Raw genomic sequence first — 9,450 nt, 5'->3', positions numbered from 1 at the left:
ATAGCTATAATAAGGCTATAACTTGGATCCTTTTTAAGGTAAGAGGGAGGATAGAAAAAGCAAAAGAAGAGAGAAAAGGACAAATTTGTAGGAAGGTGGTAACAGAAAAAGTACAATGAGAAAGATATCTAAGACTTTTGTTTCAGTCTTGTAGAAACTAAAAAGAGGTCATCTAGCTCCTTTCAGATGTTTTAGTTTTTAATTTAGTTTCTTCTGAGGATAAATAAATCAGAAGAGTGAGTTAAGACCTTTCATTCTATCACTGGCATAGTACAAGTTTCTCTTTACTTATACTGATGGCTGCTTTTTGTTACATTATTTTAAGCTCATTAGCTACACTTTTAAAATATAAATTGACATTCTTTCAAATTCTACATGATTTTTCTGAAATTTTGATTGTTAAATTTTCTGAGTACTTTTTGAAAAATTATTTGTCAGCTTTGCAGATTAGCATTTCCCACTTGACAAAATTGATTATGAAAATGACAGGGTGACATACCATATATTAGTTTTAAGTGTACAATATGATGTTTTTACATTCTTACTAAATCAACAATATATGTTTATTATAGAAAATTATTGGTCAAATAGTAGAATCCCACACACACAAACACAGTGAACATACATGTTGTAAGTCTGGGAGGTTCCAAGGCCACGCTCAGATTCAATAATTCCCTAGGACAGTGGTCGGCAAACTCATTAGTCGACAGAGCCAAATATCAACAGTACAACGATTGAAATTTCTTTTGAGAGCCAAATTTTTTAAACTTCTAATGCCACTTCTTCAAAATAGACTCGCCCAGGCCGTGGTATTTTGTGGAAGAGCCACACTCAAGGGGCCAAAGAGCCGCATGTGGCTCGCGAGCCGCAGTTTGCCGGCCACGGCCCTATGAGGACTCAGAACTCAGTAAAGCTATTGTCCTCATGGTTATTGTTCATTACAACAAAATGATACTGATTAAGATGAACAATAGGAAGAGGCACAAAGGGCAGGGCCAGAAGGGTTCCATGGAGACCTGTAGACAGTGCTTATTTCTCTCATCAGCCATGTGAACAACATGCACAGAGGATTGCCAGCCAGGGAAGCTCATCCAAGCTTTGGTGTCCAAGATTCTTACTGAGTTTGCTCATGTAAGGACCACTTCATGGCTGGCTTTAGTCTCCAATGCCTGTGGAGGTCGGGTACCCAAAGGCCTAACAAAGACTACCCAGTATGGCCCACGGCCCCCTAGTTCTTTACATGTCTACCACCTGTTGATTTCAAGAAATAAGCCTCTTGAGCAATGGTTCTTAAGAAACATCAAAAAATTGTGAGGAAGTAAAGCATGATCTAAAAATATGGTAGTCTCTTTACTATTCTTTTTTTCTTTGAGACATTGAATGATCAGGACATTTAGAAATAAATTTTATGATCACTGTTTTGAGAATTAATATGCACTTTTGAGATGAAATACATGCAGCCTAATCAAAATGTCAGGATGACTACGATGCACATAATTTAAACTATGTAGCCTTTGGAATGTAAAATACTCTAGACTTTTGTTTCCCAAAGATGAACCTCCTCTATTTTTATAATTTGCATGGATTTGAGTAGTATAAGTGTTTCCAGCCAGAAAAAAAATAAATATTTTTCCCAGAAAATTTTTCATCTTCAGTTGACTCAGAGACAATGTTTAATGACTCCAGCAGTTTAAATATTGAAGTCTTAGAAAAAAAGAACATCTCTGAATAGTCATGAAGGTCCCAAGGCTACTTCTTGGAAAAGACTTCCTGGCTTACATGGACAGAGAGATTAATAAAGCCTGAATGCACTGGACACAAGGAAAGATGTTGAGGACAGCAAATGCTAAAGCAAAAGTCAACAAAAATGTCAAGACAGTGACTTCTGGGCAGCAGGACAAAGAATAGCACATGCCAACCACTGGTGACAGCAGCCAAGTGTGCGTGACCTTTGCCTTCCACTCACTGTCCCTCCCACTCTGAGCACTGGCTCTGTTCCACAATGTTCACAGGAAGAGCACCATCTAGATATGTATCTGCAACAAAACCTAGTTTGGAACTTGATGAAAACAATAGCGTTCCAAGGACTGCTTCCCTACCCTATAAATCAAGGACTTCACACGTTTTAGGGAATGTACGGCGACCATAAAGGCTATTTGGTCGGATTCTAATTGTAACTTATTATCCCATCTCTCAAATAACTATTCAAACAAACCTTTGTGGCAGGTAAAGCAGCCCAGAGAGATTTTTCTGCTTTGGGGAGGCAGTGTGGTGCAGTGGTGAACACAGGCCTTAGAATCAGATGGGGTAAACTCAGATCTGGTTGAGTGACCTCGGACAAATAAGTTATCCTGTGTATGCTGACCTGAAGAGCAGTGACACCACGGAGGCAGTATGGTGTGAAATAATGACAGTGAGGGTGACAATGAAATATTCTGCTTGTACGATCAGCCCTGGAGAAGCTCTGAACCGCAGTGCCAGGTGTACCGTGAGCAGCGAGCTAAGGTGCCTCTGCTCAGCAGCAGTGGCTGGAGGGTCTTTACTGAAGGTTCCACAGTATATTTGGGGTATTGTTCCTGGCTGTGTAGCCTTCTACTCTGATTCTCTGCCTGTGCTGAGATTCTGGGAGCTTCCCATTATTCTTTTTCTTTTAAAAAATATATATTTTTATTGATTTCAGAGTGGGAAAGAGAGAAACATCAGTGATGAGAGAGAATCACTGATTGGCAGCCTCCTGCATGCCCCACACTGGGGATCAAGCCTGCAACCCGGGCATGTGCCCTTGATCGGAATCAAACCCTGGACCCTTCAGTCCACAGGCCTATGCTCTATCCACTGAGCCAAACCAGCTAGGATGCCATTATTCTTTAATGATTTTTTTTGGGGTTGAAACATGCTAAGGTGTGTTTATTTGCAGCTAAGAACCCTATCAAACACTTTCTTGACCATTGCTAGCTTGTTTTTCAGGGACTCTGTGGCCCCAACAAAGAGGCCAGCTCAGACATTAATTGCTCAGGGGCTTCCTGTCTTTCAGGTTACACCCTGAGAAGGAAGGTACCTTGGGCAAAGCACTTAAGTTCAAAGAGAAACAGCTACATTATCCTAAGAGGTAACCTAAACATAAGTCTCTTGACATGGAGCAAGAGATAACAAGTTACAGTCACATTGAACTAGAGAACATGTTTACTTTCTTCAGATGATCAGAAATACCCACTGGTGATGTTTGCAGGCACATAATGTTGGGGGTGGGGGTACAGCTATGTTAGGTGAGTGTTAAACAACAGGATGGCAGCTCTCTGATCTGGAGAACTTGAGCAAATTCAGGTTCCAGAAGCTACTATATTGAGAACTGCTATGAGCCAGGCACTCTTCTAAGCACTGGGCATTCTCCATCTCATTTAATTTTCTCCACAGTCCTCAGAAGTAGTATCATACACTCATTGTATAGATAAGAAAATTAAGGCATAGAGAAATTAAAGTCAAAGTCATATAGCAGGTACATTTGGAACCATGACACAGAAAAGTAAGGAAGATGAGGGAGAGAGAAAAGTACCTGCTGTTCTTTTAAGCTCAAGCTAAGAATAGAAATTCTATGTAATAAAGAGCTAATAGACTGGATGGCGGGATGACCTTCCAGAACAACCTTCCGGAATGACCAGTGGGTGGGGGCGTTGGGGGTGGGGCCAGGGGGCCGTGGGGCTGCGAGGGCCGAGGCAGGAGGGTTGCGAGGGCCTACTCTTGTATGAATTTCATGCATCGGGCCTCTAGTATGTTTAATAAATAAAAGTTCAAATACGGCTGCAAGGCAGACATGCCTTCACCCCTTACCTGAAAGAAAAGGGATGTGTGAGAGAAGTGGGGCTTCCCTCATGAGTCAGTGAGGAGAACGTGTTCCCTGCAGTTTAGCTTGTTCTTCCAGTTATAGGGGCTATGGATTACACAGCTTTGTCCACAGCTGTTCATAAACAACTGCCAAAGCCCAACCTCCTCCTTAGTGAGCAGCAACGTTCCAGTGCGAGGCTCGCCGAGTTTTATTTCCTCCTACACTGCTGTTGGATTTGGCAGGCCTCTGATACCCTGCAAGTTCTTGTATCCTCTCAGGCATCAACCTGTGCACATCCACGGGCCGTGTGGAAACAGGTGGGAAGTACTGCTTCATTTGTGGCAAGTGCTTTTCTTGCTTCAAAAGTTGGCTGCGTTTGAAGAGTGGTTTGCAAAGTATAGCATCAGGGTCACCTGGGAACTTAGACATGCAAACTCTCAGGCTCTGCCCCAGAACTACTGACTCACTAGCCATAGGGTGAAGTCCACCATCTGTGTTCAAACACATTTTCCAGCGGATGCTGATGTTCGCTCATATTTGAGAACATTGGAGTCGAGGTTAAATATAAATATCTAAATTGTATTTTTAAAAATTTTTAATATAACAGTTTCATTGAGATATAATCCATATGCCATACCAAATCACCCATTATAAAGTATATCCTATAGGGCAGTGGTTGGCAAACTCATTAGTCAACAGAGCCAAATATCAACAGTACAACGACAGAGATTTCTTTTGAGAGCCAAATTTTTTAAACCTAAACTTCTTCTAACGCCATTTCTTCAAAATAGACTCGCCCAGGCCGTGGTATTTTGTGGAAGAGCCACACTCAAGGGGCCAAAGAGCCGCATGTGGCTCATGAGCCGCAGTTTGCTGACCATGGATATAGGGGGCTTTAGTATGTCTACAGAATTATGCAACCATCACCACAATCACATTTAAAGCACTACCATCACCCCCAAAGAAATCTGTGACCATTAGCAGCCCCTCCCACTTTTCCTTCAGCTCCCAGCCCTCTAAGTCTAGGCAATCACTAACCAATTTGGTGTCTGTAGATGTGCCTACTCTGAACATTGAATATTAATTAAATCATTCAGTATGTAGTCTTTTGTGACTAGCTTTTTTCACTTAGCATAATATTGCAAGAGTCATCCTTGTTGTAGATGTATCAGTAATTCATTCTTTTTTATGGCTGAATAATATTCCATTTTATGGATATACCACATTTTATTTAACCATTCCTTAGTTGATGCACATTTAGATTCTAATTTGGTTTTATTAAATCCATGGTACAAGCTTCCTTCCAACTTGTGTTAAACACCTACATGTGAAAATTTTGTATTTATACACATTAGTAATTCTGAATTGTTATTTAGTGCCAAGTGTATCATGAGCACTTATGAAGGTTCTGATTGCATAGGCTTCCCCTGCCCCCAATAGATTTGGGGTTTATAAGACTATTCTTAAAGCTACTATTACTGCCACCAAATCAGAAACAAATTGAGCACGTGGGATTTCATATGATGTCTGTTTATGAGTTCCTCACTGCACCTATTAGCAGGGATAGCCTCATGGGTGCTGGGGCCTGAGCTCTGAGTCCTGGTTCCAGTGCTTAGGTGAACAGTGCACATGAGACTTGTCTGGGTATCATGACTCCTGCCCCTTCCTTATGAATCAGAAGTTCCTTAGAGATTGTGGCACCAAATGTTTAATTCAAATAAAGAAATAACATTATCCCTAAGCCCTTTTCTGTAGCATGTCAGCAAGGGGATTTGAAGCTTATGTGGGGGAGACATATATGTGCCTTACAGGTGGAAAGGCAATTCTGAACTAAGACCTATACATTAGAGAGGGATGCCAGGTGTCAGGGACAAAGCACTCAGAGGACTTTCATCTCAACAAAGATGGCCACTGTCGGAAACCTATACAAAGCCACGTGAATAGTGTGTCTCCATAGGCTGAGACTATCCAACAAAGGAGGCCATGAAAATATCTCTACAACAGAAAAAAAAAATTATTTCTAAGCAACAGATAATCAGAGGCACCTCTGAGAACTTATTGGTTATGGATGCGAAACTCAACTCAATGTAGTTCTGCATCTTAGAGATTTATGATCTTAGAAATCACTGATGTAGAAGTTGAAGATATTAATCAAAATCATCATTGAAATTTTAAAAATGCTTCCATTGTTCTTATAAATAACCAATGAATTCTACACCCTAATAAAAGATGAGGAGCTAGACCATTCTCTTAAAAATTGCTTCTAAAATTTGAGTATTTTGCCCTAACCAGTTTGGCTCAGTGAATAGAGCATCAGCCTATGGACTAAAGGGTCCCGGGTTTGATTCCAGTCAAGGACACATGCCTGGTTGCAGGCTCGACCCCCAGTGGGGGTGTGCAGGAGGCAGCCGATCAATGATTCCCATCATTGATGTTTCAATCTCTCTCTCCCTTTCCCTTCCTCTCTCTGAAATCAATAAAAATGTATTTTAAAAAATAATAAAATTTGAGTATTTTGAAATCACAGAAAGAATTTTAAATGCTTCAGCTCTTTAATAACTTCCAGGACTATTTTCTTCCCTCCCCTTTAACTCTTTTGGTTGGATCTTATCAGGAATATTATTGCATAATTTCAAAAAAAAAATCAACGTGAATTCAAGTTTTCCTAAGGGAGGGATGACCCTGTGAGTGTCAGCTACCCCCCTGATATTTCAAGAGTTTTGATTTTTTGTCACTTCCAAAGGTTTAATGTCTTGTTGAACAGTTAGTTTGAAGCTTGGAGCAAATGGAGAGCAACCACGACTCAGTGAATTCAGTGCCAGAGGCCAGCACTTCGTGGTTTCTGTCTAGAACTTCCATCCCTCCCTCCCAGCCAGCCTGTTGGCCAGCCACTCCTGCTGCAGGGATTACGATGAGAACATCAGGCAAGGAGGACTCCCTCTTGCTGGACAGAGAGCAGAGTGGTTTCTTTCCTAAACCAGATTTCTGATCGTGGAGCAAGATTTCCACGGCTCTGGTGGGAATTCTTCCCAGATATGTCCTGGGTCAGATCTGATTTCACAGGAGGAATGCAAATGGCACACTTGCGAAAGTGTTTCTTCCTGTGTCCAGTGAGTTTAGTTCTCTCGCTGGATCAAGATCTTTGGTTACATCAGATCTCTGGTTGGCAGAGGACCAGACCTAATTTTTCAAAGAGAACATTGTTGTGAGAAACATCTTTTAAAGTGGCTGTAACTTTGCCTAAAGCAGCTGTCGGTAGGGAAGCGACGGGGTGGCATGGGGCTGCAGCGAAATGGTCTTTCTCAAAAACACTTTATTCTCTGGAGAAGTGATAAAACATTCTTCAGTGTGTCAAACAGTTGTTTTGGACTGCAAGCCAAATACGTCTTGGAAACCTCAGCGGATTAAATATCTCAACAAAAGGAAACACGTAAAATCGTAAGGTCTGTCAGACAACAAAATGATACAACCGCTAACAGTGAGAGCCGAATTGCCAGGGTGATAGGTCACCATCAGCCTTGGACCCCTGGAGAGCGACAGGGGGGGGGGGGTCTGCACCCCTGGAGAGCGACAGGGGCGGGGGTCTGCTAACCCGGTGGCTGTGTTCAATTGAACGGTTCAGGAATAGTCCTTCATTATCGAGCCCTGTCAGGGGCAGGAGTTGGGGACCTTCAGAGACCAGGGTATTTCCTATGGACTCTGGGATAGCAGTGTCTGTATTTCAGTGTCCCCCTGTCTCTGAGCTGCATGGTCTTGGGCAAGGTAATCAGTGAGAAAGTGGAATACAGTACCAAATAGTGTTATTTTGAGGATGAATGATATAAAATAAGGAAAACCACATATCAAGGAATGGTCTTCACTCAGGATATTGGGAAGAAGGGATGGAGCATTCTTAACTTCTTCAGGATTTTTGCACAAATCATTTAAGAGATGGGGTGACACCCCACACATTAAATGTGTATGCATGTGGGTAAATGGGCTTTTTTGGGGTGCGGATAGAAGAGGGTCATAGTCAAATTTTAAGAACAGAAGATCTGGTCCAAAATAGGAAATAGGGGAAGAGAAAGCAAAAGAAAGGATGGTTCAAGACCCCCACTTCAAGAAGAGGTATTCCCAAGGTTATGTTTCAGATCCTTTTTGCCTGGTGCAGAACCTTTTGTCAAAGATGCTTTGGCTATTTTTCTCAGTACAAAATGATATGATTCATGCCAAACATTCAGATTGCTATGTTTTAATTTCTAATCCTACGCTAGAGAGCAGCAATGAGGGGGCCTTTCATTTTGAAAACGGGGTTGGGAAACCAAGAAAGGGGAGATGAATGCATATCCAAGTCCCTCAGGAACTTTTATGCCGGTGCAAAAAAAACTTATGTCAAAGTAGCCACAAGATTGTTTAATAGGAGACGGACGAATGTAACTCCATGTTTACTGCTAGAAACCAAAGCTTCGTGTGAAATCTTGAATTTATGGGGAGGGAGGGAGGGTAGGAAAGCATGCACCTGTCTGTTCTTTCCCTGATTCCTTCTCATTTCTAAACGGCAGGGGACCGAGCCCCCTTGGGCTTTGGTGACCTCCATCACTGGGGACTGTTTATTTGATGGTTGATTTTGCTGTGCCGGGTACTTCCACTTGCTATCATTTTGTAAAACACATGCTGACTTTTCCCCTTCCCCTCTTTTCCCTGGGAAAATAAAATGAATGAATAAAGACTTATTCCTACTGAAAATAAATAAATAAATAAATAAATAAATAAATAAATAAATAAATAAAATAAGGAAAACCACACAGCGCTAAAAGATGAGGTTAAATGGTGTCATCTCTCTCCCTCCCCCCTCTCTCTCCCTTGGCTCTCTGTCTGCCCGTGTGTTGTCTTCATTCTCTCCTTCCATGGACCGTCTTTCTCCACAAGATGGGTATATGGTTCTCAGCGAGCCCAGATCCATGTTCCTCCAGCAGAGTCCACCAGCATGGAAAAGGTTTCCATACTAACGCCTCAGAAAAGTCCTGGACAGGGACAAGGCAGGGCCTGTTAAAGAAGGAAGGCTAGACAGAGGAAACGTAGCTACTAAAACCCAGTCAGCACGGATTTATCTGTGAGAATGAGGTGAGCCCCTAGTCAAGGGCAGCAGACAACCATCCCCTCCTCAGGCTTCTCACTTGTTCTTTCCTGATGGAAGGCCCGGGTCTCAACATCTCAGCTCTGCACCCATAGAGTTCCTTCTTTGTTCCTACCACCATACAGGACGCTTTCTTGGCACCTGGCTCTTCTGGCCGTATTGGACTGGGGAGGGACAGGAAGTCCAGATGGGACTGCACCTCTGTTTTTATGCTCAGAATTTATATCTCTGTCAAGTTCCTTGGTCCTTCTTCCGTAGATTTCTCAGAGTCAAGGCTAAGCCGTTATCACTCTGTTAGTCCAAGTAGCAGATGGCCGTGCCCCTGATGGCCGGTGGGAACCTGCGTGGAGGGACGTGGACAAGGCAGACTGCAATGGGAAACAGTGAACGCTGCAGTGTGATGAGCACTGGGCGGCCCAGGGCCCAGGTCCCAGGCTTTCTTTCTTATTCCTAGTAGATGGCCCCATTCTGGCAAGAGGAGCTGTGAGGCTGTCAATATGGCAGAGATGAC

This window comes from Cnephaeus nilssonii (genome assembly GCF_951640355.1).
Source record: "Cnephaeus nilssonii genome assembly, chromosome: 18".
In the NCBI taxonomy this organism is placed as follows: domain Eukaryota; kingdom Metazoa; phylum Chordata; class Mammalia; order Chiroptera; family Vespertilionidae; genus Cnephaeus; species Cnephaeus nilssonii.
The sequence above is the reverse complement of the archived record's forward strand: the minus strand, read 5'-3'. Positions refer to the sequence as shown.